General features: G+C 41.0%; 1 pseudogene; it reads left to right on the forward strand.

Moving 5' to 3' along the window:
• The first annotated feature begins 8,195 nt into the window (after positions 1 to 8,195).
• LOC116622670 lies at positions 8,196 to 8,879 on the forward strand (annotated as a pseudogene).
• Positions 8,880 to 9,580: the final 701 nt, after the last annotated feature.

The following is a 9,580-nucleotide window of genomic DNA, read 5'->3' on the forward strand; positions in this document are numbered from 1 at the left end:
GAATGCAAACAGGCTCATTAAATGACCCACCTCAAAATAGCCATAGGACCTAACTAGCCAATGGGATGCTTACAAATAGGCACAGACAGTTACCAAAAAAGGGAAAATGTCATACTTCCCTATACTTCCTCACTCCACCCTATAAATATAGTCCCTCACCACCACCTCATGGCACACGATCTCTCCTTTGCTGTCCTGCCCACTGTCCCTTGCAGTGTGTTCAATAAACTTCTATCTCCTTCGTTCTGCTTCAGGTGAATTCTTTCACCAGCTGCACCACCAGCCCCCACCCAGTCAGAACAACCCCGCAGGCGCGAAGAGGGGAGTGGAAGGGTTGTCTGGTTTCCACAGAGGATGGACGTTTAGAGAGGGTGCCTGACAGCAGCTGAAGTGTTTGTAGAGGGAGGCAGCCAATCTGTGGGAACCTATTAGGGATGGAGCCAGAAGAATGAACATTCTGACCACACCCTCTTCCTGCCCTTTCATCCCTTCAGGGGCTCCCAAAGGCCAAACTCAACCAGAAGTCAGAGGGCAAAGGAGTCTATTGATACACTGACGCAGCCCCAGTGGTGCTGGTCAGTAAATATTTAATAACAAGCTCTGAGGTAGGTGTATATATGCCTATTTGTAGTGCTCGCCAACTTCCAAGGTGGAAATATTCCTACTATGGTCACCAAGCATGGAGTTAGGAAGAGATGCACATAATCAGCTCTTGCAGGCTCCAGCACATCACTGAAGTAGACCATATGGGTCAGCCTCCCAGGACACAGAGCAGGTTGGGAAAGGACAGAGAGTGCACCTGGAAAGGCTAACAAAAGATGTCCTGTGCTGGTGCTGCTGCCCATGCTGCCGCTGCCAACACCGGACCAAGGGTTCTGACATCTGGAGCAAGGGCTTTGGTGCCTCCATCTTCACCATCAATATAACTGCTATCCACAAGGCTAATAAAGAACGGTTAAATCTAATAAACATCTAGCAGGTCAATAATGTAGATGAGAGAGGGAATGAAAGAGAGAGAGAAGAGGTACAGATTCCATTCTAGGCTGGGAAGTGTCTGCCTTCCCCACAGATAACTATGTTGCTGATAAAGATATGAAGAGGTGGAGGTGGGGAGTCGTACTTCTCTAACTTCAATTAACTGCATCTGATAGCTCAAAGGTATCCTGAGGTCAGCTAGGTGTGGGCCTGGCAGAGGAAGGAGGAGTGACTTACCAGAAACAGGAGTCCCAGGGATGGAGCCAGGACTTAATATACCATGTGGCACAAGCTCAAGGTCATAGTACCATCCTATTATCTGCTGGCAGGGGAGTGGCTGCAGAGCCATGACTGACTGTTCTGAACCCGTGTCGGCCTATCTTGGCTGAACCACTGCTGAAGGGAGCAAGATTCTGTGATGCTTCGGGCCCTAGTGCTATTCTTCTGCATATGGCAGGCATAGCCCCAATCCTCAGGAATAGTGTGAAACAGGTACTCAACAACCGCCACCATTTACCCACCACACCTACCACAAATGGTCTGTCCCACTGTCACCATTATCCACACCGAAGTCTCAAGTTCTCCTTCTAAGACAGCAACATCATGACCTTACCAGGTAAAACCGCAGGCATAGAGGCTGGCCCAAATAGAGGCAGGTCCAAAAGATGATTCTGTGACAAAAGAAGTGATACAAAAATGAAATCTTCCCTTCCTCTCCCCAGACCCACCTCTTCATCAACTGTTTCCATTTTCTTCCCAGAATGATGTACTGCTGGACAGGTAATGTACATTTATGTTGACAATCCCTTCTCCTCATGATTTGAGAGGAGGATTCAAACAGCATCCACTTCCATTGTTTATGGGAAACCACGGGCACTGAGCAGACCTCCCACCAACCGAGGGGTCATTAAAAGCAACAAAACCACCATGGGGCTTATGAAAATATCCCAAGACATAAAGGATGGAGAGCACAGTACTCAGCATAGAGGAAGAGCATACCCTTGAGCACTGTTTAATACCTGAGACAGAAGAAAATGAGAGAAAACAGACTGTAAAACAAGATTTTAACAAAACTGAGGAAGGACTGAGATGTCAGTGAATCTGGCTAAAGGGCCGAGAGATAGAAACGGAAATTGATGAGGCAGGGAAAATGAAAAGTGAAAAATCCTGTTTAAAAAATTTAAATGCATTAGTATCAGAAAAGAACAAGCACAAAGCTGCAGAAAACATAATCCAAATATGAAGGGTAAGTTTGCCAAACTCTATGATAATATAAAAGAAAAGAATGACAAAATAAAAACTAGCATATATAAGAACTACACACACAAGAGAGACCTGCCATATGGGCAATTGTCTTGTCTCTGAAGGAGAATCAGGAACCCAGAAAGCAAAAGCAAAATTGTAGAGTTTATACAGTAAAGGAGATATTTCTTTCCTTTGAAAAAATTGCATGGTACAGTGACTAAAAGCTCAGACCCTATAGTGAGGTAGACCAAAGTTCCTATCCTAACTCTGTTATGATCTTCTATGAGTCCTTGAACCTCAATTTCATCATCTGTAAATTGGGAGGGATAATAGCTGTCACCTCATAGTGTTGTCGTAAGGTAATATATACAGAGCACTGAGCACTGTATCTGGCAGAAGTTTCAACATTTCAAAGAGGCTCACTGAGTACCAAGCGAAGTTAATGACAAGAACCAACCCATAGATACACGTGATAGTATTTGTAAATATCAAGATTTTGCGGAAAAAAATCTTACAAGCATTTGGGGGAGAGGGAAAGGTAACCTAAAAAGGAAGAAAATCCATCTAACTTCAATCTTCTCCTATAAAACCATATTAAATGCTAAAAGGAGATATGTCAACTATTACAGTTTTGAGGGATTAAGGTAGTTGATCAAGATTATGGACTCAGTCAAATCCTGTAGAAAAACAACAAAGAAACAGTCTCAGCTGTTCAAGGACTCTGAAAGCATTATCTTCTCTCTGTATCTTTCCTAAGACAAGTACCGGAAGGCTTCTTACAGAAACCGAGACATACAACAAAGAAAGAACTCAACAAAGGCTAATTTACACAGTAAAAGGATGACTGGTGAGCATTAACACCTGTTCTATGTTGAATGAAGCCTAAATAATTATTGGAAATATGACTTTAAGATAGAATGCAAATGTCAAAAAAATTAAGTATAACCCCAATGTAATTTCAGATTATATCAACAAAGATAGGAGTAAAAGTAAATGGAAGTAAACACACAGTAAGTTTTTCATCTTACTAAGGGAGGAATTAATCAATACTGTTTCATTCTTATCATTGGTGATAACAGAACTAAGAATATTTTTAGAAATATAAAAAGGAGGCACTAGTACCATTTTAAAATACCATTTGTATTAGGGTAGGCAAACTGCTAAAACAAAGAGTCCCACGATTTCAATGATGTATCACAGTAAAATGTACTTCTTGCTCATGGCATAGTCCATGGTGTTGGGAAGAGGATAGGGAAGAGTTCTGCTCACAAGGCCCACCTAGACATAAGGAAAGCAAGAAATCTTGCTTAGCTCTATGCCTAAGATGAAGAGAAGGACATGGATTCTGATGAAGACCAGCAGTCTGGTCATCCGACATTTGTGCTCCCTTCATCCTTCAGAGAGAAGGCACCCTCTTCCAGTACCAAAACTGTATTAGTCAGGCTTCGGTCAAGAAAACAAAAACTAGCCTAGTGTTTCAAATAAGGAATGCAACAGAGAACCGGGTGCTTAGAGAATTATTGGAAGATTGAAGGAAGCAGAGGTTGGGACTATTGTGGTAGGCTGTTGGGAAAGGATGATTTCGTAATGATTCAGCCCACTGAAGCATCAAAAGAGGTACGTTGCAACATCTCTGTGGGCAGCTGCTGCAGGCTTCATGTAACACAGAAACCAGGACGCCACCATCTGCCCACTTAACCGTCTGCTGCTGGTGGTGGGGAACAGATGTCTTCTCCTTCTCTTCCACCTTCCTAACCTCACATGACTACTTTTCACCAGTAGACCCTGAACTGGAACCCAGATGGCAAATGATTCTGGGAAATAAGTGCTCAGAAGGGGGCAAAGATGATAATGAGCTGAGAGCAGACCTTCTAAATCTTGGGGGCAAAATCCATAGAAAACATAGAACAGTCAGTTCTCATTATTGGCAGCAGTTATGTTTTTAAAGTCCTCAAAAAACACTGAAGTAGCAAATACTGAGCCACTGCTCCTAGGGCAAATACAGGGTTAGGTTCCTACAAGCTTCTGGTCACAATGTTTACATCCATTGATCAATACATGACTTTATTTTTTTTCTGTTTAAAGAGAACTTTTAAATATATATTGTTGATTCATTAACATTGAACTCACAGCCAATAGCACTGTAACTGATGCCGGAATGAAGCTTGTCTAACACAGTATTTTCTTGGTGAGGCACATCATAGCCTTCTTGTACTTAGGAACACCAGACAGCCCTTCAGCACTGTGCCTGGGTCGTTTCAAACGGTGAAATCACCACCAAAAGGCATAACAATGCAAAAGCATGGCACTACATAGACCACGTAAAATACTCTTGTTTACAAAATGAGAGCTGAGACAAAAGGAGAGTCCTCTTGTTTGACCTCAGCCAGAAACATGTATGTCAGGCAACTCAAAATTTTCACTGCTCTGCGCATGTCTGTGTATGACTGCAGAAATGCCATGCATGCGGACCTTGAGATTACAAACCAATCTACTTAGTAGATGAATTTGCAAATACAGAATCCACAAATGATAAGGATCAACTGTATGTATAACCAAACAGAAAGGAAACAAAGAAGTAAAATAGAAAATAAAAAATAAAACACACATTTAAAACGATCAGCATAATCAGGGGCACTTAGGAGGCTCAGTCAGTTGAGCATCTGACTCTTGATTTCAGCTCAGGTCATGATCTCAGGGTCCTGGGATCAAGTCCCACATTGGGCTCCACACTCAGTGCAGAAGTCTGCTTGTCCCTCTCTCTCTCTTCCTCACCGTGCTCTCTGTCTCTGTCTCTCTCCCTCAGTCTCTCTCTCTCTCAAATAAATAAAGTGTTTTAAAAAAATAAATAAAATGATGAGTAAAATCAATGGCAAATGAAAATTACTAAAGCAAATGTTCACGGCACATGAGGCAACACTGGTCATCCCTCAAATTATAAGAGCAGATTAGAATCTTGTAAACTGTAAATGGCTACGAACTTTCTTGGGAGAAACGTTATAGTAAATATTAAAGCATTAAAAATATGCAGACTCTGACCTAGCATTGCACATCTAGAAATTTTAGCTGAATAGGCCTACATGCACACCAAGATTTAATTTACAACAATATCTATCTCAACAAAATTTATAATAGCAAAAGAGAAAGTTTAAATAACCTATATGTTTTATAATAGAAGACTGGCCAACTAAATTACGGTACCACTATAAAATAAAATACTAAGCAGCCTTTAATCATAATGTTATGGAATGATCGTCAATGCATAGGAAGATGCTCATCATAAAAGTTTACATCTACAAAAAAATTAGAAAATAGTATGTAGTTTTTTCCATTTGTATATCTAAAAAGGAAAAAGGAGAAACATAATTATCTTAATATTGTGGAAAAAATGTAATTTAAAGGTAAATTTCTTTCTTTCTTTCTTTTTTTTAAGAACTCAGCTTCCTTATGTCCTGAGCTGAGAGATCAAGACCTGAGCTGAGGTCTTGTTTACAAAATGAGAGCTGAGACAAGACCTGAGCTGAGAGATCGAGTCTGACGCTTAATTGACTGAGCTACCCAGGCAGCCCTAAGGGTAAACTGCTTAACAAAAATCTTAGCAAATTTGGATGGAAACAAGTATATTTAAAGAATTAAATATTCTAATGCCAATAATATTATGTGACTTGTAATTGACTATGTTAGTCAGGGTAAAGCCAAAGATAGCACTACTATTTAAGTTCTTAACAAAAAACAGAACTAAGACAGCATCTTTGAAAGGAAATAAATAGCGTAACTTACACATGATTTATTTGTGTACCTAGAAAACCCAACTAAATATATAAATATGTTTTAGAAATAATCAGAATTAAGTTAGATCTGTAGAAATAAATACAATAAGCATATGAAAAGATGCTCAACATCATTGGTCATTAAAAAGTCTTACCATACTGAGTACTGGCAAAGGATATGGAAGAACTGAAACTTTCATTTACTGCTGTTGAGAATGTAAAAGGATATGATCATTTTGAAAATAGTTTGGAAAACAGACAATCTGATTAAAAAAAAAAAGTTAAACACATATTTCCCCTATGACCAGGCCATTCCACTTGTAAACATCTACCCAAGAGAAAAGAAATCATATGTCCACACAAAGACTTGTACACAGATGTTCACAGCAGCTTTATTTCTAATCGGCCCCAACTGGAAACAAGCAAATATCCATCGGCTGGTAAATGGATAAACCAAGTGTGGTCTATCTATGATAGAATACTACACAGCAATGAGAAGAAACGAATTACTGATACACAAAACAACATGGATGAATTTCCACGTAATTATGCTGAGAAGACAAGCAAAAAAAGTATAGGTACTCTGATTCCGTTAATAAGAAATTCTCAAAAATGTAAACTAATCTATAGTGCCAGAAAGCAGATGAGTGGTTGCCTTGGGCCAGGAGCTGACACTAGGGAAGAATGGCTGACAATGGGACATAAGGAAGCTTCTGGAGGTGATGATGTTTTTATAAAGGAATATATATGTCAAAACTCACATAAGTATGTATCACAGACCTGTACTCTTGAAACAAATCATATATTGTATGTTAATTGAATTTAAATTTTAAAAAACTCATCTAAGTATGCACTTTAAATATGTGTTGTTTATTGTGTCAATCATACCTTAATAAAGCTGAAAAAATATAATAAACAAATATAGTAATCCATACACATTGTTCTTACATACAAGGAATACACAGCTAGAAAATCTTACGGGAAAAGTTCTTATTCAACATTCTAACACAAAATACAAAATAACCTGTAATAAATTTAACAAGCGGTGTGGTAGGCATATATGAAAAAAAATTATAAGTCTTTGTGATTATTTGAATCTTTGAAAATCTCTGGAAAAAAGATGTGAATAAATGAGAAGACGCAATATGCACCCATTTTGTTGAAGTGGACGTTGTGATGTGCCATCCAGATTTCCCACTTCAGAACCAAGACACTCATTCCTTTAGCTGCAGAGTGTTGGATGCTAACAGCTCCTGCCCGCTTGTTCTCAAGGAACCTCCCTTATCTGAAGAAAGGCGCCTTCTCTCCTGGGTAGTTCTCAGGTGACTGCTCAGGGGCTGGGGAGGAAGTTTCACAAAGGCCTGGTCCCCTTTGCCTCAGTTCGGGACAACTATGAAGTTCCATCCTATTCCCGGAACTTTCTGGGGTCAGCTGAGGCCCCTGTCCGTGACTTCATTACAGTTCAGCCCCTTGCTCTGCCTCGTCCCACTTCCTTCATGCCCAGAGAAGTACTTTTTTTTTTTTTTTCGAGGTTTTCTTTACTTAAGTAATCTCTATACCCCATGTGGGGCTTGAACTCACAACCCCTAGATCAAGAGTCACACTCTCTTCCGACTAAGCCAGCCAGACGCCCCCCACCCCAAGGGCACTTCTTAATAAACCTACTACATGGAAATCTTCCTCTCAGAGTCTGCTCCCCAGAGAACTTGACCTACAACAAAAGGTGAGGGTATCAGTTAGACCCAGATTAAAGTACTGTTGACCCTTGCACAACCTGGGGGTTAGGGGCACTGACTCCTCCACACAATCAAAATTCCACACATAACTTTGGACTTCCCCAAAATTTAACTACTGATAGCCTACTGCGGACTGATGCTTTACTGATAACACCTTCTTTCTTCTTTACAATTAACACTGTATTTTGTATGTTATATGTACTACAAACCGTATTCTTAAAATAAAGAGAGGTAGAGAAGAGAAAATGTTATTAAGAAAACCACAAGGAAGAGAAACTACATTTACAGCACTGCACTGTAAAAAATCCTTGTATAGGCAGTGGTCCTGATGGTCGTCCAGATCTGTCCGTTGCTTCAATCGTGCTTGGACAGAACAGACCCAGGGACACCCCTTCTTTCAGCCGACCACCACCCTCCAAACTCTTGTCCAGTCGTGACCTGTAAAGGCATCTTCTCAGCCATCCTCTGCCTCTGGAACCAGCCAACACCACCTTCTGAGCTTAGCTCCTTACTGCTGAGCAACCATGAGCACTCAGATTCATCAGAATTATTCCACTGAGGTGGAAACTGCCATCAGCCGCCTAGTCAACATGCATCTGCAGGCCTCCTACACTTTCCTCTCTCTGGGTTTCTATTTTGACCACGAAGATCTGGCTCTGGAGGGCATGGACCACTTCTTCCGAGAGTTGGCAGAGGAGAAAAATGAGGACAGGCAGCATCCTTTGAAGATGCAAAACCGGCCCAGGGCTGCGTCCATTTCCAGGACATGCAGAAGCTGTTCCAAGATGAGTGGGATAAAGCCCTGGATTCCGTGGAATCTGCGTGGTCCTGGAGAAAAACCTGAAGCAGGCCCTCTTGGATCTGTGTGCCCGCAGTTCGGCCCACTCAGACCCTCATCTCTGTAGCTTCCTGGAGAACGGCTTCCTGGGTGAGCAGGTGAAACTCATTGAGAAGATGGTGACCACCTGGCTAACGTCACAGGCTTGGCCCCCAGGCTGGGCTGGATGAATATCTCTCAGAAAGACTCACCCTCAAGCACACCCAGGAGCCTCAGGAGCCTAGCAGTCTTTGAGGGGCCCCCTGGCATCCCCCTGGTGCCAGAGCTTCTGCCTGAGGCTCTCCCTGCAGGCAGCTTTTTACCCTGGAGGCCTCTCCCAAGCCATGGATCCAATGAAAACAATAAAGCTTTTCACAGGAAAAGAAAAAAAATCCACATGTAAGTGGACCTGTGCCGTTCAAACCTGGGTTGTTCAAAGGCCCACTATATACATTTATTCAAAATCTGTTTGAATAATGGTGAAATAATTTTATTAAGTGAGAATAACTAAGAAACTTTGAAAGGAAAAAAGAGCAACAAAGTTGGACTTCAAACACCAGAAATTAAATTTTATTCTAGAGCCATAATAATTTAAACAATATATTAATAATACTTAATAGAAAAAAGTCAATGAAACAGAAAATGCCATATGCAATATAAGCCACCTCTGGGATGACATCCTCCTAATAATGTTCTCTCTACTTCCTTGACTGTTTGAATCCTGTCTCTTCCCTGAGCATATTAATTTCTTTTTTCATGGAGGCTGCTCATTCCCTTACAGGGACCCCAAAGGTAGTATCGGCATTCTCTTAAGTCTCTAATAATGCTCTCAAGATGTTATTTTTCCTCCTGTACCAAATCCCTTTTTCTTATGGTTCAACCATTTTGTATTCCTCCTTCTACTCTTCTAGGTAACGATCCACCAAAGTGAGCATCACAATTCTACGTTCATCAAGTATTTTGATACCTGGTTGTCTTCCTCTCCACCTTAGATCTGCTATCATCTTAAATGAATTCAGTGTCCACATGGGCAGCAC

This window comes from Phoca vitulina, unplaced genomic scaffold, assembly GCF_004348235.1.
Source record: "Phoca vitulina isolate PV1807 unplaced genomic scaffold, GSC_HSeal_1.0 scaffold53, whole genome shotgun sequence".
Classification (NCBI taxonomy): Eukaryota; Metazoa; Chordata; class Mammalia; order Carnivora; family Phocidae; genus Phoca; species Phoca vitulina.